Source organism: Narcine bancroftii, chromosome 4 (assembly GCF_036971445.1).
Source record: "Narcine bancroftii isolate sNarBan1 chromosome 4, sNarBan1.hap1, whole genome shotgun sequence".
Taxonomy (NCBI): Eukaryota; Metazoa; Chordata; class Chondrichthyes; order Torpediniformes; family Narcinidae; genus Narcine; species Narcine bancroftii.
In genome coordinates, this window is record NC_091472.1 from 113,337,638 (window position 1) to 113,360,776 (window position 23,139).

The window sequence follows — 23,139 nt, forward strand, 5'->3', positions numbered from 1 at the left end:
CCTCTGACTGGAGACACTCTGACTAAGCAGGATAAGGAGATACTCTAAGATAGTCTCCTCAGCGGTGAGCAGCATCACCCAGCTTTTCATCCCTGGGCAACGCCATTGCTGTTTCCACACAACTTTATTCAAACAGCTGATACAAGCAAAGCTCAGCCAAGGCACTGCGCTGGCTGAATATTTGCTCCCATCTTCATCGAAGGTTTATGTGCTACTTCAGAGAACTTTTACCTTTAACCATTTAAAACTTATCTATTTTCACGTTATTTTATTTTTATTTTTAAAAATTTAAAAAAAAAAATTTCCTTGATTTTTTTTTTTGCTGGTTGCTTGAGGCTGTCAGTTGCTTGAATTGCAGATACCAGCAGTTTTACAGTATTATTGGGTAAACGTGCATGTGTGGGCATCTAGAACTTTTTTTCTGCATCTGTATTTGAGCTCTTTTCCCTGTTGCACAACACTTAATAGAGAGGCTCAGGAGTTATAATACACAAGCAAACCTTAAACAATAATTAAAATATCAGGAGTATCTTAATATCATTCATTTAATTGTCTGCATATTTATTGTGTAGATTTAATAAATTTGTAGAATCTAGCATGCTTTCCAGTGTAGATTTAATGAATCAATATACTGGGGAGCCATACTACAGTGCAAGAAAGACCATTGTAGCATGTAACCTGAGAAGGATGTGATGTCATGTCATTGAAATGATAGCAATATCCTTTGTCAAGCAATGTGTTATCAGGAAAGGCATTGTATATTAAAATGTTCTCATGCTTTAACATTGAAAAGTCACCATCAATCAGTGAAACCCACAAAGCTACAATCAATCCATCTATTTCCTCAGAAGACAATTGCCATTTATCGGATCTGATGCAGCATGTTTCAAATCGTTGGCTCTCTAACTCTGTTAAGTGCCTTCTGCACTTCCAGTTCTATTTTGTGGAATTGTTTTCCATTTCACCATTCTCCCAGCAACAGTGCACGCCTACTGATAACTGTGTGCCTCCGAAATTCTCCTTGAAGCTCTGTTGACGCTCTGAACTATTCCTTTCTGCTCCTATGTAATTTTGAGCTGGTTTCCAAAGCTAACGTTTCAGTGCATTGAGCAGAGGTGAACTTCAGTCAGTGCTGATGGTTTTCCCGAGCATAGAGCAGAGGTGAACTTCAGTCAGTGCTGATGGTTTTCCCGAGCATTGAGCAGAGGTGAACTTCAGTCAGTAGTGATCTTTTTTCCAAGAAAAGTGAAATCAAAGCTTTCTCTAGCTTCTTCAAGGGATGCAGGGTATCCCATATCTCAAGAGCAAAGATGTTCTCCCTGGTTCCCTACTCCCTATGGTATTAATATGGATTATCTGGAAGTCATAGGTGTTAATGGAGCTTGCTGTGAGATGGTCTTGGCTGAGGAAAGGTGTAATCTTTCTGTTCCTGTGGCACCTTTTCATGCTCCAAAGAATTTCTGCAAGGCACAAGTCAGGTGTGTTGTTGAATTCCCTTCACATGCCTGGATGAGTGCACGTCCAACAACTCTCCAGAAACTTGGCCTCATCAAGTACAAACCCACCTTAGTTCGTACCCCGACTGCCACATCAAACATTGTGCTGTGAATACCAGAGACAAAATGGACTACTGGCACTCCACTAGGCTACTTCATTAGCAACCACAAACTACCACCCCCTCCTCCTCCACCCAGACCTGCAATCTCTATCCCAAGGCTGTGGGCATGTGGGAAGACCACCAGCAGCCTTGTTCATGTGCTGTCTTGATTTGGAATTGTAAGGCTGTTCTTTCATTGTAACTGCCTTTATATCTTGGAACTCCTGACCCAGCGGCACTGTGAGAGCAATATCATCTGGAGATGGCAGTGTGGTGCACTGTGAGCCAGAATCAGGCACACACAAAGATAAAGACTGTACAACAGGCTTTAATCCACAAAGACTTCCACAGAGCCAGGCTGGCTATGGCTGCAGCAACTCTGAGTGAGGCCTTGGAGGCCGGTGCAGGCTTATAGCCCAGAGGCTGATTGACACCCAACCGGGTGGGGCTTGATCCATTCAGGCCGACTGATTGACAGCCAGCCAGGTGTTGTCCTGTCCCCTTACACTCCTGCAGGTACAGAGGTTGCCCCCTGCAGTAGGCCGGTGGTGTACCACCACAGGCAGCAACTCCAAAGGAAGGATCTCCTCCATCTTAGAGATAATTGGGGGAAGGCAATTAACTTCAGAGATGTCCAAATCCAAAAATGAATCAACAAATAACATTGACTTGTTAAGCAAGATGATAAGATATAAGAGCAGAGATATTGGCCCATCGAATCTGCTTCGCATTGTAATCGTGAGCTCATCCATCCACTCACTCACACCGACTCACCTGCAGTGGTATCAATAGGACTGATGTCACCCAGTGCAGTATCTCATGGTGTAACCCCACCCCCTCCCTCATAGACTTCCTCCTGTACCAGACCATGGAGAATCTTTAGTAATATTTTTACCTCTGTCTATACCTAATAATTTTTTTCAGGATTTAAATAAACAAGTTAGGAAATCTCTTTGGAAAGGGAAGAGGGTAAGAAAGTCATTAGAAAAATTAACATGGAAATATAAGCAGGGAGGATTACAACTTCCCAATTTTAAAAAAAATTATTATAGAGCAGCACAGTTAATATTTGTAGTCTTTATGTTTGGTTAAAATTAAACCATCATCAGTGGATATTGAACTAAATAAGATAGGAGAGGTTAAACCAGATGAGTTTATTTATAAATGCGATTTAAAATCTAATGTAATACATAAGGGAACTCAATATTACGACCTTTGTGGAATATTTGGAATAAAGTTAAATTAGAAATTGATGGATATATTCTTTCAGTAAAAACACCAATAATTAATCATTTGTTGTTTTTTTTTCAAAAGATAATCCTTTTTTAAATATATGCTACTTTAAGGGAATTTCTAATCTGGGGGATTGTCATTATAATTATAGACTGATGTCTTTTGATCAATTGATGGTTAAAAATGGTATACCTTTGAACACATAATTTTGTTATTTTCAATTGAGGGCCTTTTTGAGAGAGAAATTGGGACCAGAAATGATTTTAAAAGATCTTTCAAATTTGGAACATATTATGGTTGATGGAATGGTTAATAAATTTATTTCATTTCTATATATATTACAAGAACAGGCACCTAAAATAGATTTGTTTAATTCAAAAGAAAGATGGGAATGAGATTTAGATAGAAAATCGGTCAACAAGTTTGCCAGAATTTGTGTAAAGAAATCATGAAAAATAATATTAATGATTTAGGAGAAGGCCACTCCGATATAAAACCTACGACCCAAGGACCTCGCTGCCACGTCCCAGCTTGCTCGGCCACGGCACACGAACCATGGGTGTAAAGGGTGGGGCCAGTACTGCGCGCACTGCACTTCACCTAAAAGCTCCTTTGCGCAGGCCCGAGGACAGGTCCACGTCCTCCCCCTCCATGTCTTTCCCCTGCAGCCGCTGCAACCGTGTCTGCCTGTCCCGCATCGGACTTGTCAGCCACAAACGAGCCTGCAGCTGACGTGGACTTTTACCCCCTCCATAAATCTTCGTCCGCGAAGCCAAGCCAAAGAAAAAAAAACAATAGAGATTACTCCATTATAATTTTTACATTAACTTTATATTACTCCTCAGAAATTGAGTAGATGAAGATTGGATTTATTGGATCAGTGTTTTAGATGGGGAACAGAAATTGGAACTTTCCTTAATTCTACATGGTCTTGTTAAAAGGTTAACCCTTTTTGGGTTTCTATTAGTAAATTTCTACAATGGATATAATGTGAATGAATTTTCCTTTAAATCCTGAATTGCTTCTGTTATGAAATTTTGAAAGTATTACTCCTAAATTATTGTTGTCAGATTTCCAATTAAAGATGGTCTTAGTAATAGCAAGGAAATGTGTCTCTGTAACATTGAAATTCGATGTTTCATTAACATTGGACAGATGGCATGCTGAAGTTCAAAGTTGTATTCCATTAGAAAAAAATACGTTTATTTTAAGGGATAATTTTTTTTTTTGTTGTTGCAAATTTGGGGTCTGTAATGCAAAAATAATGAAATTAAAATTATGAATTTATTATTTTTTTCTTGACCAGTTAAGTTTTCCCTAAAAATATAATAATTTTATAATTTTTTTTAGGTCTTTGAGTGTTAATTGATGAAATCTGATTTAATTATTTGTAATCATTTTATAATGAAATAGTTTTGGATCAGATTAGCTGGGGGAGGGTAGGTTATTAGGGGTTTAATTTGTAGTTTGTTTAGTTTTTTGATTTTAGTATTTTAGTTTTTATAAATAGATTTTCAACATATACTTATTAATATTTTATTATATAACAATGTAATAATGTTCTTAATTTTTGTCATTATATATGTTGAATAATTAAAAAATTAAAAAATCCTTAATGATTTTTGTACTAATGTTATTCATAAATCAGAATTCCCATGTATCATTGAATGTAATGACAGTAGTAATGAGATAAACAACAAGCAAAATTAAAATTATGCCTTTAAATTACAAAATCATATACATAGCAGCAACAAAAACAACAGTGCATGCTTGTAGCACCTGCAGGCAAAATCACGTGATTCAAAGCGTCATTGTAATCGGGTAATAATGACAGCTCTGACCAGAGTGCATTTGAAGATTCAAAAAGTAAATTAGCATAGAGTTTTAGCCTTGTAGATATATTGATACATGTAAGCTAAGCCTATGAAAAATGTTTTGGTTGTTATAAGGGATAGTTTTATAAAAAAATAATAAATTTATGCTGAAACTGCTCAGTCATTTTGGTATCACTCCTTCTGATGGTGTCTCCTCGTGTAGTCGCACCCCCTGCACCCCCTCCCCCTACCTAGTGATGCCCAGTGCTCCACTGGTTTCTCCCTGTAACCCTTGATGCCCTATCCAATCAAATACATGTCAATCTCTGCCTTAAATGCTCCCAACAGCCTTGATTCTACAGCCACCAGTGGCAACAGGTTCCACAGACTCGAGACCCCTGACGAAATAAATTATTCTGGATCGCTGTTTTAAATTGACACCCTTTTATCCTGAAGTTATGCCCTCTTGTCCTCAAATATCTTAACATGGGAAAGATCCTTGCCACATCTGCTCTGACTTGGCCTTTCAGCATTCAAAATTCCTCTAATGAGGTCCCCCCCTCATCCTTCTGTATTCCAATGAATACAGTCCAAGAACCAACAATCATCTGTCATACCTGGTATAATTTCAGTAAATCTTCTCTGAACCCTCTCCAATGCCAGCTCATGTTTTGTCAAATAAGTCACCCAAAGCTCTACACAGTATTCCAGTGAGGTCTCAACAGTGCTTTAATGAGTCTTAACATTACATAGCTGCTTTTATATGTTATTCCCCTAGAAATGAATGCCAACATTGAATTTGCCTTCTTCACTATTATCTCAACTTGGAGGTTAACCTTTCAGGTATCCTGGCCAAGGACTCCCAAGTCCCTTTGCACCTTGGAATTTTTAATTTTCTCCCTATTTAAATAATAGTCTGCCCATCTGTTTCTTCCACTAAAGTGCATGACCATACACTTTCCAACATTGTATGTCATCTACCATTCTCCTAATCTATCCAAATCTCTCTGTTACCTTCCAGTATCCTCAGCACTACCTCACCTATTACCTACTTTGATATCATCTGCAAGTTTAAACACAAAGCTATCTATTCCATAATCCAAATCATTTATATACAATGCAAAAAGAAATGGCTCCAACACTGATCCCTGTGGAACACCACTGCTAACCAGTAGGCAACCAGAATAGGATCTCTTTATTCCTACTCTCTGTTTCCTGCCAACAGCCAGTGCTCTAGCCATGCTAGTATCCTTCCTGTAATTCCATGGGCTCTTATCTTATTTAGCAGCCTTATATGTGGCAGCTTTTCAAAAGCTTTTTGGAAGTCCAAACACATAACATCCACTGCCTCTCCCCTGTCTATTCAACGTGATCTCTTAAAAAAATGTCAATAGGTTTGTCAGGCATGATTTTCCTTTAAGGAAACTATGCTGACTTGGGCCTACCTTTTTATGCACCTCCATAACCTCATCTTTGACAATTGACTTCAACAGTTTCCCAACTACTGATGTCAGACTAATAAGTCTATAATTTCATTTCTGCTACTTCACTCACTTCTTAAACAGTGGAGTGATATTCGCAATCCTCCAATCCACCGGAACCATACCTATGGAAAATGTCTTATGAGCCAAGGTTAGCAGAGCTAGGACTTTTCTCTTTGGAATGTAAAAGGATGAGAGGAGACTTAATAGAGATCTACAAGAATCTTAGAAGCATAGATAAAGTAGACAGCCAACTCCTTTATGCCAGGGTAGGTTCCTGGAAGATCATTAACAATGTCTCCTAATGAAGCAGCCTGGAAATGATTGCTCTGTCCATGGTGCTGGTCAAACAGGATCCTCTGTGTTTTATTACTATAAAAAGTTGATTTGTTTTAGTCAGTGAAGGTTGAGCTGTTTCTGACTCTCCGATTCACAAGGTTTGACAAAGTGATCTGTACCTCTGCCTCAACCAATCCAATTAAAATTGGCAACCTCACCAGCTCAAGGGGAGCCGTCTAAATAATGAGTAATGAGCATTTTTATTGGAGCTGATAAGGTCAAGTAGAATGGTTTCTTGGTTAATTAGATATTGATTTAGTACAAGCCTACACTGCCTGTATTGTGAAATCAACGTCAAATCTATCCCTTATTCAAAGAATATTTGCACCATTTTTGGAAGAACTAAAAAATAATTGCAGTCCTGAAAAATGAATAGGGTGAAGAAAGAGGGTTATTAATGAACAGTGAAGTGAAATGATTTATTATTTCTCCTTGTACGTATCTTTCAACAGATGGCAAGGTACATCCAATACATTAAAAAATACTAGTCTAAAATGAATCTCAAAACATCACAAAGTGAGTTTAAGGCTCTGAATATTTTATGTAAATTTCATCTATGGCTTTCTACTGAAGTGAATGTTGAGGAAGGGGAAGCAGAAGAGAAGGGATGAAAACTGAACAGATACAGCTTCTTGAAGTCTGAAACACAGTTGTTTCTGTGCTGAAGGATCCATCAGCAAGAACTGAAAATTGACTTTGTAAATGAGTTAATAGGACTGGAGCCTTGTTTAAATGTTCCTGAAAAATTTTTAATGCATCACTTAGTTGTGAGCCAGAATACCAGAGATCCCTATTTCTGACCGATGAATCTTACATCAGTGATGTGCAAATTAATGGAGAGGATTCTTAAAGGAAAGGATTTATGAGCATTGGAGCAGTACAGACTACTCAGGGATAGTCAGCATGGCTTTGTGAGGGAAATGTTGCGCCTCACAAACCCAATTGTGTTTTTTGAGGCGGGAACAAAGGAAATGGATGGGAGTAGGGCGATAGATGTGGTCTACATAGATTTTAGAAAGGCATTTGACAAGGTCTCCCATGGGAGACTCATTCAGAAAGTCATCAGGCATGGAATCAGTGGTCTTGCCTGTGTGGTTTAAAAATTGTCTTTCATATAGAAAGCAAAAAGTAGTAGTGGACACGAAATATTCTGCCTGGAGCTCAGTGACTAATGGAGTTCTGCAGGGATCTGTTCTGGGACCCCTGCTCTTTGTGATTTTTATAAATGACCTGAATGAAGAAGTGGAAGAATGTGTAAGTAAGTTTTCAGATGATATGAAGGTTGGAGGAGTTGTGGATGGTGCTGAAGGTTGATGCAGATTACCAAAGGATATAGACAGAATACAGAGTGCAGCAGAAAAGTGGCAGATGGAGTTCAATCTGGATAAATGTAAGGTGATTAATTTTGGAAGGTCAAACCGAAGGCTGAGGACAGAGTTAATAGTCAGATACTTAAAAGTGTGTAGGAACAGAAAGAGCTTGGGATCCAAATCCATACATCCCTCAAGGTTGCAGCGCAGGTTGGTAGGATAGTTATTATTAGGGGAATTGAGTTCAAGAGTCAAGAGGTCATGTTTGAAACTCTGCAAATCTCTGGTGAGACCACCCTTAGAATATTGTGTTCAGTTCTGGTCACCACATTATAGGAAGGATGTGGAAGCCATGGAGAGAGTGCTAACAATTTACCAGGATGTTGCCTGGAATGGAAAATGTCTTATGAGCCAAGGTTAGCAGAGCTAGGACTTTTCTCTTTGGAATGTAAAAGGATGAGAGGAGACTTAATAGAGATCTACAAGAATCTTAGAAGCATAGATAAAGTAGACAGCCAACTCCTTTATGCCAGGGTAGGAATAGCAAACACTAGAGAACATCTATACAAAGAGAAGGGAGGAAAGTTTAGGAGGGACATCAGAGGTAAGATATTTTTTTAACAGAGTTGTGGGTGATTGGATTGGGATGGTGGTGGAGACTAAAACATTAGGGACATTTAAGAAACTCTTAACTGGATGAAAGAAAAATTGGAGCATTACGAGGTAGGAAGAGTCTAATATTTTTGTTAGGAATATAAACTTTAGGTCAGCACAGCATTGAGGGCTGAAGGGCATGTACTGTGCTGCAATGTTCTATGATGAGTGGATGAGAATTCTGAGAATAGGTGGTCCCAGTTAGAGACACACTGGAGCCTGCAGATGCTGGAATCTGAAGCTAACCATAGTTGGCGTATGAACTCAATTGATCAAGTAGAACCAGTGGGAGATATTTCCAACAGAACTCCATATCCCATTTGTTGCTCAGTGTCCCATTATGCATTGTGTATCAAGTGAAGACAAAAATGTGCTTTGGTCAGACTGAAGACCTTGTAAATCTGAAAACCTGGTTAGTCTTCACTTTCCAAACTCAAGCATGATAATTAAGCAGCTTGGATATACCCAGATGAAAGGGAACCTGAGTCTTTGTGCAGGATAGCCTGAAGGTAAGCTTGCAGGTTGAAACGTGGTGAAGAAGGTGTGATAGTACAGACCTATCCACCAATGTATATAGTTACAGTATCTAGAGTGTAATGACTGTGCTTAGAGAGCTTAGCCACGCCTAGTGTCTGGGCCTTAAAGGGTTGTGTCCCTAGCCAGGTCGGATCATTCCGGACTGGTCAGCCACCTGTGAAGAGCTCCTGTCTTTTGCTAATGAAAGCCTTGGTTTGGATCAACAAGTCTTTGGTTCTTTCGACGAGCTCTACAGAAGGCAAATGGAATTCTGGCATTCCCTTGGAGAGCAATAGAATATAAGATCAGGGTTGTGATGTTGAGGCTAAGTAAGTCACTAGGGAGATCTCACTTGAGGTATTTTGAGCAGTATTAGGTTTCTCATTTAAGAAAGGATGTGCTGACTTTCTTTTTTCTTTCTTTCTTTGGCTTGGCTTCGCTGACGAAGATTTATGGAGGGGTAATGTCCACGTCAGCTGCAGGCTCGTTTGTGGCTGACAAGTCCGATGCGGGACAGGCAGACACGGTTGCAGCAGTTGCAGGGGAAAATTGGTTGGTTGGGGTTGGGTGTTGGGTTTTTCCTCCTTTGTCTTTTGTCAGTGAGGTGGGCTCTGCGGTCTTCTTCAAAGGAAGTTGCTGCCCGCCAAACTGTGAGGCACCAAGATGCACGGTTTGAGTCGATATCAGCCCACTGGCAGGCACCAAGAGATTTCTTTAGGCAGTCCTTGTACCTCTTCTTTGGTGCACCTCTGTCACGGTGGCCAGTGGAGAGCTCGCCATATAACACGATCTTCGGAAGGCGATGGACCTCCATTCTGGAGATGTGACCTGCCCAGCGCAGCTGGATCCTCAGCAGCATGGATTCGATGCTGTCGGCCTCTGCCATCTCGAGTACTTTGATGTTAGGGATGAAGTCGCTCCAATGAATGTTGAGGATGGAGTGGAGACAACGCTGGTGGAAGCGTTCTAGGGGCCGTAGGTGATGCCGGTAGAGGACCCATGATTCAGAGCTGAACAGGAGTGTGGGTATGACAACGGCTCTGTATACGCTAATCTTTGTGAGGTTTTTCAGTTGGTTGTTTTTCCAGACTCTTTTGTGTAGTCTTTCAAAGGCGCTATTTGCCTTGGTGAGTCTGTTGTTTATCTCGTTGTCGATCCTTGCATCCGATGAAATGGTGCAGCCAAGATAGGTAAACTGGTTGACTGTTTTGAGTTTTGTGTGCCCGATGGAGATGTGGGGGGTTCTGGTGGTCATGGTGGGGAGCTGCCTGATGGAGGACCTCAGTTTTCTTCAGGCTGACTTCCAGGCCAAACATTTTGGCAGTTTCCGCAAAACAGGATGTCAAGCGCTGAAGAGCTGGCTCTGAATGGGCAACTAAAGCGGCATCATCTGCAAAGAGTAGTTCACGGACAAGTTGCTCTTGTGTCTTGATGTGAGCTTGCAGGCGCCTCAGATTGAAGAGACTGCCATCCGTGCGGTACCGGATGTAAACAGCGTCTTCGTTGTTGAGGTCTTTCATGGCTGAAGAAGATTGAAAAGAGGGTTTGTGCGAGAACGCAGCCTTGCTTCACGCCATTGTTAATGGAGAAGGGTTCAGAGAGCTCATTGCTGTATCTGACCTGACCTTGTTGGTTTTTGTGCAGTTGGATAACCATGTTGAGGAACTTTGCGGGGCATCCGAGGCTCTCTAGTATTTGCCAAAGCCCTTTCCTGCTCACAGTGTCGAAGGTTTTGGTGAGGTCAACAAAGGTGATGTAGAGTCCTTTGTTTTGTTCTCTGCACTTTTCTTGGAGCTGTCTGAGGGCAAAGACCATGTCAGTAGTTCCTCTGTTTGTGCGAAAGCCGCACTGTGATTCTGGGAGAACATTTTCGGCGACACTAGGTATTATTTTATTTAGGAGAATCCTAGCGAAGATTTTGCTTGCAATGAAGAGCAGCGTGATTCCCCTGTAGTTTGAGGAGTCTGATTTCTCACCTTTGTTTTTGTACAGGGTGATAATGATGGCATCACGAAGGTCCTGAGGCAGCTTTCCTTGGTCCCAGCAGAGCTTGAAAAACTCATGCAGTTTGGCATGCAGAGTTTTGCCGCCAACCTTCCAGACCTCTGGGGGGATTCCATCCATATCTGCTGCTTTGCCACTTTTCAGTTGTTCAATTGCCTTATATGTCTCTTCCCGGTTGAGGACCTCATCCAACAGCCTTAGGGGCTGTTGAGGGAGCTGGAGCAGGGCGGATTCTTGGACTGAGCGGTTGGCACTGAAAAGAGATTGGAAGTGTTCTGACCATCGGTTGAGGATGGAGATCTTGTCGCTGAGGAGGACTTTGCCGTCTGAGCTGCGCAGCGGGATTTGGACTTGGGGTGAGGGGCCATACACAGCCTTTAGAGCCTCGTAAAAACCCCTGAAGTCGCCAATGTCCGCGCTGAGCTGGGTTTGTTTGGCGAGGCTAGTCCACCATTCATTTTGGATCTCCCGGCATTTGCGCTGAAGATGGCTGCATGCGCGACGGAAGACTTGTTTTTTCTCTGGCCAGGACAGCTTTGCAAGGTGAGCCTGGTGGGCAGCTCGCTTCTTTTCCAGCAGCTCTTGGATTTCCTGGTTGTTTTCGTCGAACCAGTCTTTGTTAAAGATTCACTAGTATGATTTTGTGAATGATAGAGTTATCACATGAGGAACACCTGACAATTCTTGGCCTGTATTCATTGGAATTTAGGAGACTCAAGAAGGATCTCATTGACACATTTAGGATGTTGAAAGGCGTGGATAGAGTAGATGTTAAAAAGTTGTTTCACATGATGGGAGAGTCTTAGACAAGAGGCACAACTTCAGAATTGATGTCCTTTTCAAACAGAGATGTATAGACTTTCTTCAGTAAGAGGGTGGTAAATTTATGGAATTTTGTGGAGGCCAGATCATTGGCTATCTTTCAGGCAGAGATTGATAGGTTCTTGATTAGTCAGGGAATCAAAGGTTATTAGGGAAGACCACTCAATGGAGATGAGTTGGAAAATGAATCAGCTTATGATTGAATGGCCAGGCAGACTCGATGAGCTGAATAGCCTATTTCTGCTCCGATGTCTTCTGTTCTTCTGGATGATAGCAGTTGGCATCTGAGAACCACTATCCTGCAGGAAACATTTTCAAATTCTTTGGATCTGGACATTGACGTGGTTGAGAGGGTAGAAGTAAGATGGCTTGTAATGAATAAGGCCAAGTTTCTGGAATGTTGTTGTAGTTACACTCATCCAAATAAGTCGAGATACCTCCACACACACCTGACATGCCTCGAGGAAAGGCTGCAGGTGAGTCACCATCTATTGGCCATGTCCAATTGTCAGGCTTGCCAGTGAACCATTGGCCTGCTAGTGAACAACTTTGGTAGGATTTGAGTTATATATTGGCAAGACCTGGTAAAGATGGGCATTAATGAGGCAGAGAGATTTTCACAAGAATCTAGTTGATTTACCATCACATGATTGATAACAGATTTGTTTAACTACTTCAATTTGAACAACCTATCTGCTGTGCTGTGATTTTAACCTGCCTCTCTGGGTCAATAGTCCAGAACTGTATCATTTGAAGGAGGTCATGCAGCTTCTGCAGGACTAATTAATGGATGGTTTATTAATAATATAGATTTACACTCCCATTATGCCACCCACTCTCATAATCACTAACTTTCATTGTCCTCTGCTATTGTAAGTTGTTGGACAATGATCAAGACGGCATGGATTGATGGAGACTGACAAAAGAACCAGAGATGAAATAAGGAAAGACATTTTTTACAGGAAGGCTTTGATTTTGGAACTGGCTTCCTGATGCAGTGATGGAAATAGGTTTAATGGTAATCTTTAAAAGGGAACTGTGTAATCTGTGGAGCAATACCTTATTGGTGGGGGATCACAGTGTGTCAGGCAACATCCATGAAAGGCAATAGATAGTCAATGTTTAGGGCTGAAAGACTTGGTCAGAAATAGCAAGAAACGGACTGACATCCAAATAAAATGGTGGAAGGGGATTGAAAGGAGAAGTGCACGTTGGGAGGTAATAGGTGAATACAGTGTGATTTCAGATTTCAGATTTATTGTCAGGGAACATACAACTCTAAAATTCCTTTTGCCTGTGAGTGTGGCATAATTACCACTGTAGTGCAAAAAATAACTGCACACAGTTTGAACAAGTGAACAATCAAAAGAACTGTAAACAGATAACGAATGCAAACAAACTGTGCAATACAGGGAAAGCAAAAAAAATCAATGAAGTGCACAAGTAAGAATCCTTAAATGAGTCCCTGATTGAGTTTATTATTGAAGAGTCTAGTGGTAGAGGGGTAGTAGCTGTACCTGAACCTGGTGGTGTGAGCCTTGTGGTACCGATATCGCTTTCCTGAACGTGCTGGGTGGTGAGAGTCTGTGATGATTGCTGCTGCTCTATGATGGCAGCATTCCCTGTTGATGTACTCAGTAATGGGGAGAGTTTTGCCTGTGATATCCTGGGCTGTGTCCACTACCTTTTGGAGGCCTTTATTCTCAGGAGTGTTGGTGTTCCCAAACCAGACTGTGATGCAGTCAATCAGCACTCCTTCCACTACACATCTGTAGAATTTTTTCAGGGTTTCTGGTGTCATACCTAACCTTCGCAAACTCCTGAGAAAGTTGAGGCGTGGTTGTGTTGTCATAGTTTAGGGTGGATAATTCTATTCTCCACCGCAGTATTTTATCGTTTTTGATTTTGCCCCACTGATGATTGTTGAACATGAACGTGACAGCACATTTTTCAGTCAGCAAGGTGAATCCTTTAATGACCAGGTAATGGTGCCAGTGCCACACTGCCTCGAAAATGGCTTGGGCCTCTTTTTGAACTGAGGAGTGTAAAATCTTGGGGCTTTGCTGGGTGCATGAAAAAATGTGACGGGCCTGCCAGCCTGATTAAAGCTGGTTGCCAGGACGAAGTCTGGCGCGTCACTTTCCACCTGAAAAGGAGTGGATTCGTGCACAGCATGCATCGTGGCCTTGGCGATGTCGGACTTGATGCGATCGAAGGCTGTACGAGCCTCCTTCGCCGGGGGAAGGACATAGCTTTGATAAGAGGGTGGATCTTGTTCGCATAATTGGGGATCTACTGAGCATAATAGGAGATAAACCCAAGGAACCTCTTCAGGGCCTTGAGGCTGTGTGGGAGAGGAAGGTCCAGCAGTGGTTGCATGTGGTATGGGTCCGGGCTGATGATGCCATTCTCCACAACACAGCCAAGCATGGTCACGTAAGTTGTGCGGAACATGCACTTGGTCTTGTTGTATGTCAGATTAAGAAGCTTGGCTGTCTTAAGAAATCTCTGGAGATTGGCATCAGATGATGATATTATCGAGATAGAGGAAAGCGTTACTGATCCACCCTATGGTCCATACCCGAGACGCCATTCGTAACACCAACGGGGATCTGCAGGAAGTGGTAGAGGTATTCATCCTCCTCGAATGCCATATAATGGTGGTCCTTTGGGCGGATGGGTAGCTGGTGAAATGCCGACTTTAGGTCGATGGTCGAGAAGACCCAATGCTGGGCAATTTGGTTGGCCATGTCAGAGATTTGTGGAAGGGGGTATGTGTCCAATTAAGTGTATCTATTGATGGTCTGACTGTAGATGATGACCATTCTTTTCCCTGTTCCGCACTACCACTACCTGCGCCCTCCAAGAGCTATTGCTGGCTTCCATAACCCTTCGTTAAGTAAGCGCTGTACCTCCACCCGGTTGAAGGCCCTGTCCCTGGCGCTATACCATCAGCTTTTAGTGGGAAAGGGTTTGCAGTTGGTGGTGAGGTAGGTGAATAGCGACGGAGGGGGGACTTTAAGTGTGGAGAGCCCACGAGTCATACATAGTGAGTGGTTTGGTTGGTGAACGTGTATGGTGGGGTGGGGGGTTGGCTAGCAAATTGCTGGTTACAACAGTAAGGGGTGGATGTAGCCCCTCAAACTCCATTGTCATGCTTTTAAGGTGATATTGAAAATCAAGCCCCAACAGTACAGCAGCGCAAAGCTGCGACATTCCCATCAGTCTAAAGTTGTCATATACAGTACCCTGCATCGTTAAAGTTACAATACAGAAACCCTGAACGTCTACTGTATATGACTTGGATGCCAGGGAGACCTTCTGGTTCACCAGCAATACTGTGAAGGAGAGGTGCCGCACTGTGTTCAAATGTATAAAACTCTCTGTGCTTCCATTATCGAACAAGCAACTCGTCATGTGCCTGTTTAGCATGATGTTCATCATTGACCTGGCGAGTTACTATGGACTGTCCTGGTTAGGGTGATGGAACATAGGGTCAAGTCACTGCACATCATTGCAGTAGAAGATGGTGGTATCCAAGATGGCGGTCCCCAGGGTCTGTATGCGGTGTTGCTGGATTTGGAAGATGGCACCCAAGATGGCAGTCTCCAAGGCCAGCATGTGTCGCAGCTGGGTCCTGAATAACCTGACCCAGGGAGATGGTGGTGTTGCAGAAAATGGTCTGCATGTAGCGCTGCTAGGAGTGGGTTTGGACTTGCACACATTGGCATAGTTGTCCTTCTTTCCGCAGCTGGAGCAGATCAAATACTTCACTGGGCAGCATTTCCTCTGATGTTTCCCCAGGTCACGGAAGTAGCACTTTGGGGGTTCCTAACGTGAGAGTGCAGTACTTGCAATTTGTCGATCTCTGATCACACAACAGTAGAGGAAGCCTGCAGAAATGCTTCAAAGCAGTGTAGCCAGAGTTCAAAGCTGGTAGATGCCTCAGACAAATGAGGGTCAATTTCTAACTTTGCTGGTTTAAGGATCTACTCCATTGTAGAAAACTTCAAGTGAATTAAATTGATGCACCATCAATCACTCAGGAGACTATTGTGGAGAAACCTATATGCTTTAATTCACTAAAGAACATAGCATATCCCTACTGTTCAGTTGTCCTGCACTGAGTTGCAGGGTGCTGTGGAATGGCCACCATTATACTGGAGCCTGTGGGAAGGGGCCACAGGTACAACCAGCCAATGTTTGACCTGATAATTATACATTACAGTCTTCTTCAGCATGATGCTGAAACAAGCCATGAAAGACCTCAAGAATGAAGACGCTGTTTACATCCAGAACCGCACGGATGGCAGTCTCTTCAATCTGAGGCACCTGCAAGCTCACACCAAGACACAAGACAAACTTGCCCGTGAACTCTTTGCAGACGATGCCACTTTACTTGCCCATTCAGAGCCAGCTCTCCAGCGCATGACTTCCTGTTTTGCGGAAACTGCCAAAATGTTTGGCCTGGAAGTCAGCCTGAAGAAAACTGAGGTCCTCCATCAGCCAGCTTCCCACCATGAGTACCAGCCCCCCACATCTCCATCAGGCACAAAGAACTCAAAACGGTCAACCAGTTTACCTACCTCGGCTGCACCATTTCATCGGATGCAAGGATCGACAACGAGATAGACAACAGACTCGCCAAGGCAAATAGCGCCTTTGGAAGACTACACAAAAGTGTCTGGAAAAACAATCACCTGAAGAAACACACAAAGATCAATGTGTACTGAGCCGTTGTCATACCCACGCTCCTGTTCGGCTCCGAATCATGGGTCCTCTACCGGCATCACCTACGGCTCCTAGAACGCTTCCACCAGCGTTGTCTCTGCTCCATCCTCAACATTTATTGGAATGACTTCATCACCAACATCGAAGTACTCGAGCTGGCAGAGTCTGCAAGCATCGAATCCATGCTGCTGAAGACTCAACTGCGCTGGGTGGGTCACATCTCCAGAATGGAGGACCATCGCCTTCCCAAGATTGTGTTCTATGGCGAGCTCTCCACTGGCCACCGAGACAAAGGTACACCAAAGAAGAGGTACAAGGACTGCTTAAAGAAATTTCTTGGTGCCTGCCACATTGACCATTACCAGTGGGCTGATACCGCCTCCAACCGTGCATCTTGGCACCTCACAGTTCGGCAGGCAGCAACCTCCTTTGAAGAAGACCGCGGAGCCCACCTCACTGACAAAAGACAAAGGAGGAAAAACCCAACACCCAACCCTAACCAACCAATTTTCCCTTGCAACCACTGCAACTGTGCCTGCCTGTCCCGCATCAGACTTGTCAGTCACCAATGAGCCTGCAGCAGACGTGGACATACCCCTCCATAAATCTTCGTCCGCGAAGCCAAGCCAAAGAAAAAAGAAGACAGTCGTTTACTGTGCAAGATTTCATCGTAATGTGAAAATATATACCCTTCAAGCGAAAGCATTTAATTCCATGGTAGTTTCAAGTCATTCTGGGGGGGCAAGAATTGAATCCATCATGGAAGATTGCCTATCTCAGGGTGGCCAAACTATGGACTCTGGGCCAACTGTAGCCCATTGCCCATTTTTACGTGGCCCATTAGAGAAAAACAGCAGCTTGTCGCTGGTGCGGACACGCGGAAAGCAGGGAGCAAAGTCTCAGCATTTCCCCCATGGGGTCCAACTGCGCATTCTGACTGCCACCAGCTCTGTACAGGTTTTAAATGGTCTATTAAATTTGTGGCACACCTAAAGAAGGGGCTCAGCACCCAAACGGGAACTGCCTTGTGCTTTCCATGGATGGTACGTGACCTGCTGAGTTTCTGCAGTACCATTGTGTTCTACACTAGACCCCAGCATCTGCAGACTTCTCATTTATCTTCATATGTGCCATCAAATGACGTCAGAAGAATCTGCAGTTACTTTATTGCTTGTGATATGATATGCACTTCCTTTTCTTATGCAGTCTGAGAGTGGTGAGCAAGGTAAGAGTTGGGTGGAGGTGGGGAGCAGTGCAGTGACTACATTACCAATGATCTGTTTTCATCTCTATAGTCATGCAGAAGCAGTATTGGCATGCTCATGAGTCTGTGTATGATTCAAATTTTATGTCAACACCCCCTCTCATTCAATGATCTTTATTGATGCATGGATAGATTTAATTAACCCATGCACTTTCCTGCACAGATGGAATAATGTCTGATTCCTTCCATTCATATTATTCTGTTTAGTAATTCAGTCACTCAGATTAGCATCAATTTTGCTGGCTTCATTTCCATTTGAAAATGTTTACATGTAGAGCAAAGAGTACGATTAAAGTGAGTTGCTTCCCCTCGAGTATTTTCTCAGAGCCCTTGTCTTGAAGAATGTTTCAACCCAGGAGTCTTGGGGTGGGGTCTTGATCCAAATCATTCACCACCCCTTTGCCTTCAGAGATGCTGCCTGGCCCCATTAACTTTTCTGACAGTTTATGTTTCTTACAGTACTATTCTCTACTTTGGGGTATCCTGTATTCAAAGCTGGCTGTGGAATAGTGTGCTTCAATTGTGCTCACCAAGATGCAGAGGCACACAGCACAACCTTCATGGCCGCAGCAGGCCTCATCACCTGGTACTCAGAGTTCCATGGGTGTTGACCAGGCCTTGAGTCAATTGAAATAGATTTAAATAGTGAAAACGTCTTTCAGATAATTGTCAAACTATTACATTTAAATGTTATAAACTTGTTTTCTTTTAATTAATTGATGTAAAAAATGCATGTTCCTCTCCCATCTAAGGACAACGAATGGTCTTACCTCCAAGTTCCCTTTCAAATGCACACCACCCAGAAATGGAAATACAACACCTCATCCAGTTCCTGACTGACCATTGCTCTGGGCTCACTCTCGTCCTGTAGACATCAAGGTTTCAAAAAGATGGTTGCTCTCCACCATCTTGGAGCAGTTGGAGAAACACCTTTGGACTTTTCAATAATTCCCACAACTCAGAAATGAATGAAGAAATGGCTCTCTCATTTCACCATCACATTTTCCAACTGTAAAATCATTCAGTCCATCAAGTAGAAGGGAGACAACTCATTGCTTCAATTATTTGGAGATATTCTAAGGTTAGAAAACATATTGCAAGAATGTTTAAGGTGGCTGTTGAACACTAATTATCATCTCTGGATTTAGCAGTAATTCAAGCAGGATGACATGAGTGTCTGCAACTCTTCAATCTCGGCTGGTATTTGTGTTGGGTTCCCTGCAAACCCGTCAACCAGGTTTCTCATTTCCACACAGTTCTTAGTCATTCAAGGGATGTGGGTTTTGCAGGCTGAACCACCATTCAGTTTTCCATTCCTGATTACTCTTGAGACGGTGGTTCTTGAATCATTGCAGTCCTTGAGGTACTCATGATACTGTAAGCGAAGGAGTTCCAGGGTATTGAACCCCATACTTTCCACATGGACAAACCCAAGACCACTGTCAATTAAAAAAAAAATCTATTTTGATCTCTCATCTAAATTAGACAAAAGTGTAGCCAGAAATTGTGAATTAACCTAATGTTGAAACCATTTGGCAAGTGTTTAATGTCTGGTGCACTGACCTCTACCTTGATGAGACCAAATCTGATTTCAGATTTATTGTCAGAGTACATACACAACACTACATCAACCCTGAGATTCCTTTTCCCTATGGACGCAACAGAATTATCACTAATTGGTAGTGCAAAAGAACTGTACACAGTGTATACAAATGCAAACAAACAAGACAAGAGAGAATTAAAAAATCAATAAAGTGCACAAGTAAGAGTCCTTAAATGAGACTCTGAGATTGTAATTGAGGGGTCTGATGGTGAAGAGGGAGCTGCTGTTCCTGAACCTGGTGGTGGGAGTCTTTTGGCACCAATACCTCTTTCCTGATGGCAGCGAGAACAGATTATGTGCTGTGTGATGAGGGTCTTTGATGATTGTTGCTGCTCTCCAATGGCAACATTCCCTGAGGTGGGGAGAGTTTTTCGTATGATGTCTTGGGCTGTGACCACTACCTTTTGTAGGGCTTTACGCTCAGGAGTATTGGTGTCCTCATACCAGACTGTGATGCAGCCAGTCACACACTTTCTAGTGTCATGCCAAACCTCCATAAACTCCTGAGGATGTAGAGGTGCTGACATGCTTTCTTCATGATGCCATTGGTGTGTTAGGTCCAGGAAAGATCCTCCGAGATAGTGACTCCCAAGAATTTAAATTTGCTCACTTTCTCCACCTCTGATCCCCCACTGGATTGTTCAGCTCTGGCTTTCCTTTCCTGAAGTCAATAATCAGCTTCTTAGTTTTGGTGACATTGAGTGCAAGGTTGTTGTTGGTGCACCATTCAGCCAAGTTTTCGATCTCCATCCTCAGTTACCTCCTCTTACTTACCCCTTGAACAGGATCCCACCAAGAAAAATCAGGCCTCCAACTCCTGCACTGTCCCTGACCTCATCACTTCCAGTCCTCCATTTAGGAAGTGTTTAATTTGTCTTGGCCTTGCACCTGAAATTCAACCTGTTACTGTGCTGTACATCTACATTTTAAAAATAAATACATTTAAAATTCAAAACTCCTGAAAGGGTACCTCCTTCCTGATCTGTCTTTCTATGTAAATATACAACATAATTTTTTTCACATTCTGGACAATTCTAGCTGATAGTACCAAATAAAAAAAATCTATGGTAAGTGCATTTGACCACAACATTCAGTAGGTAATGAGGGTTTTACAAAATCCAAGGGCAAGAAATCTCTGCTCTCTGCAAGCAGTGATCTTCACACACTCTGTGCTTGGACTACAGGCCAGAAGTAATTACAGTCAATTCTGTAGACTGGGCTCAGGGCTGCTCAGTTGAATGTAGTTTTTTTCAACCTCGGCACTGTCAGAGCTTCAGAAAAGAGGATTTAGTGTGCGCTGCCCAGAATTTAGATATTGCCCTCTTCTTGTGTGAAGGCTGTTAGTTGTTTGTGATAACCAGCTGAGGCTAGTGGGAAATACTTTCCCAAATTCAATTCATCTGAGAATAACGTGCAGACGATTCAGTATCTCTGCAGGATCCAGCAAGGAACAGGGTTTCTCATATGTTGCTTGATGCATTTCTGGAGTCTTCATCACCTGACCCTCTCCCTTCCCCCTTACCCACCCTTTCCCTTCCCCACCCCTTCTCTTTCCTCCACTCACTCCCTCCCCACTCCCCCTCCAATGCTCCTGTCCTCACCCACACCAAATGGGAAATGTGAAGACTCGAGTTACCCATCTGAATGATGCTTGACCATCAACCAAACCCTCCCTGTCTGCAATATTCTCATAACTGATCAACTAAACTGTTCATATAGAATGGCAAAAACATGCATACTGTATATTTTAAGGCCTGTATTATTTTTCTCTTGATTTACTGATACCATTATGTGGGGATTCATCTTTAAGACTTCAGGGCAAACTTGGGAGAGTTTTCACCCCTCATGAAGGATTAGAGAGGCTATAAATTTATTGATACAATCTTAAATATACAGAGTGCCCACTGGCATTTCTCAGGAAGTTTCTAAGTGCTGCTTGTGCAAGGAAGGGAATTGGTGAACCCATGCATGTAGCTGCTCACTAAGTCCTAAGAACTAAAGAACATGGGCTCAGGGTTGAAAGGTGAAATGTTTAAATGGAACATTGAGAATAACTTCTTCATGCAGAGAATAGTGGAAGCATGCAACAAGCAGCCAGTTGAAGTGATAAATGCAGACTCAATTTTGACATTTAATAAAAAAAATAGATAGGTACATCGATGGGAGGGGTATGCAGGATAATGGCCAAGGTGCAGGTCAATGGGACTTGGCAGAATAATAGTTTGTCTCAGAGTAGGTGGGCTGAAAGGCCTGTTTCTGTGCTGTGGTGGTCTATGGTTCTGTATGAGTGAGGGCTTCTTTTTTTTTTAAAGTTTTTATTTTTCACACTATAAACCACATTGATCAAGATACATACATTGATGTTGCAGCCAATCACCAGCCTATCATTACTTTAATCAAATCCCCATGAGGTTACAGTCGTTATTCTCTTGTGGTCTGTTCTTCAGGATCTCAGATGTGCAAATTGATTCATTGGGATCCTTGCTAGCCACTTAAGGCACTTGAACAAGCTGATGGGACCTTGCTTTAACATCTCACACAGAAGATGTAGTCTATAACTGTGCAGCACTCCCTGATTGTTTCACCAGAGTGTTGGACGGTGTCTGGAATGAACAGCTTTGCAATTGCCATTAGGTAAATACAACCTTAAAGGAACATTACTGGTGTACTGTACATTCCACTGTCAAAAATTCTCTGGCAGCCAATCTAATGCAATCTGCTGAGGTGTCTGTAAGTTATTAGGTTCAGCCCAATTGATCTTGAAAGACCGTTCAAACAGTAAATCTATTTTCCATTGATTTTGAATGGGAATACTAAGGTATCACACTTTCAAATTGATGTTAGTTTAGAATATACAGCATGGTAACAGGCCCTTCCAGCCCACAAGCCCATGCTGCCCCAATGTTTTGAAAGGTGGGAGGAGACCAGAGCAACTAGAGGAGACCTATGCAGCCACGGGGTGAACGCACAAACTCCTTACAGACAGCGCCGGATTTGAACCCAGGTCACAAGCGCCATAATAGTCTTTTTGATTACATTGTCCAATCTGAATTGTTCTCAGTAAATTATGGCTGAGAGGGATGAACTAGATACCTGCCTCATTTACATTTAAAGCTAGATTGTTAGCAGTCTGAAGTTGTGACGGCAGAGCATTGAAACAAGCCAAAGCACTGCCACTGAAGGCCAGTGGCATTGTTGATCCCATTATTTGAAGCATTAAAGGAAAGGATCACCTAACAGAGCTGGCATTGTAATCTATCAAAGCAAAACTAACCAGTGTTCACTGGTGGGAATAGTTGCCATTATCTAATGAGATTAAATAATGAAATTATTGAAACATTAATGATTAACATAATCTCCAACTGCAAATTGTGAACAATATTGTGTTCAAATTCTGTTCTTTTTGCCTTATTTCTTTTGATAATATATTGCCACTACCAAGCTGATGATGGGTTCTGTTTTGTACGCATTGATTTCTAATAGGAGCAATGCTGTTGATATAGGTTAGAAGTGACTGCATGTTGACATGATATCATACATTCCTTTTGGACCAATGCAAAGAGCAGCATAGTCAATTATAAAGAGTCCCAACCTCAATGTGAGAAGTGAGAATAAGTATTCAGCAGTTCCTGCCCGTAGCCCGATTTGTCAGAAGATTCCTCCACCCACCTTCAGAGAAACCAACTTGTCATTGAATTGCTGGGAGAAATATCGTGATAAGAGCTCCTTTAAATTAAAGGAGAAGGCACATTCATCAATGAATGAAAGGCA

The 23,139-nt window shown here is 42.5% G+C and overlaps 1 protein-coding gene across 5 annotated transcripts in view; it reads left to right on the plus strand.

Moving 5' to 3' along the window:
* The window catches only part of plcb1 (phospholipase C beta 1), a 1,044,484-nt gene that overhangs the window by 541,807 nt on the left and 479,538 nt on the right, over window positions 1-23,139 (plus strand). The window lies entirely within an intron of this gene.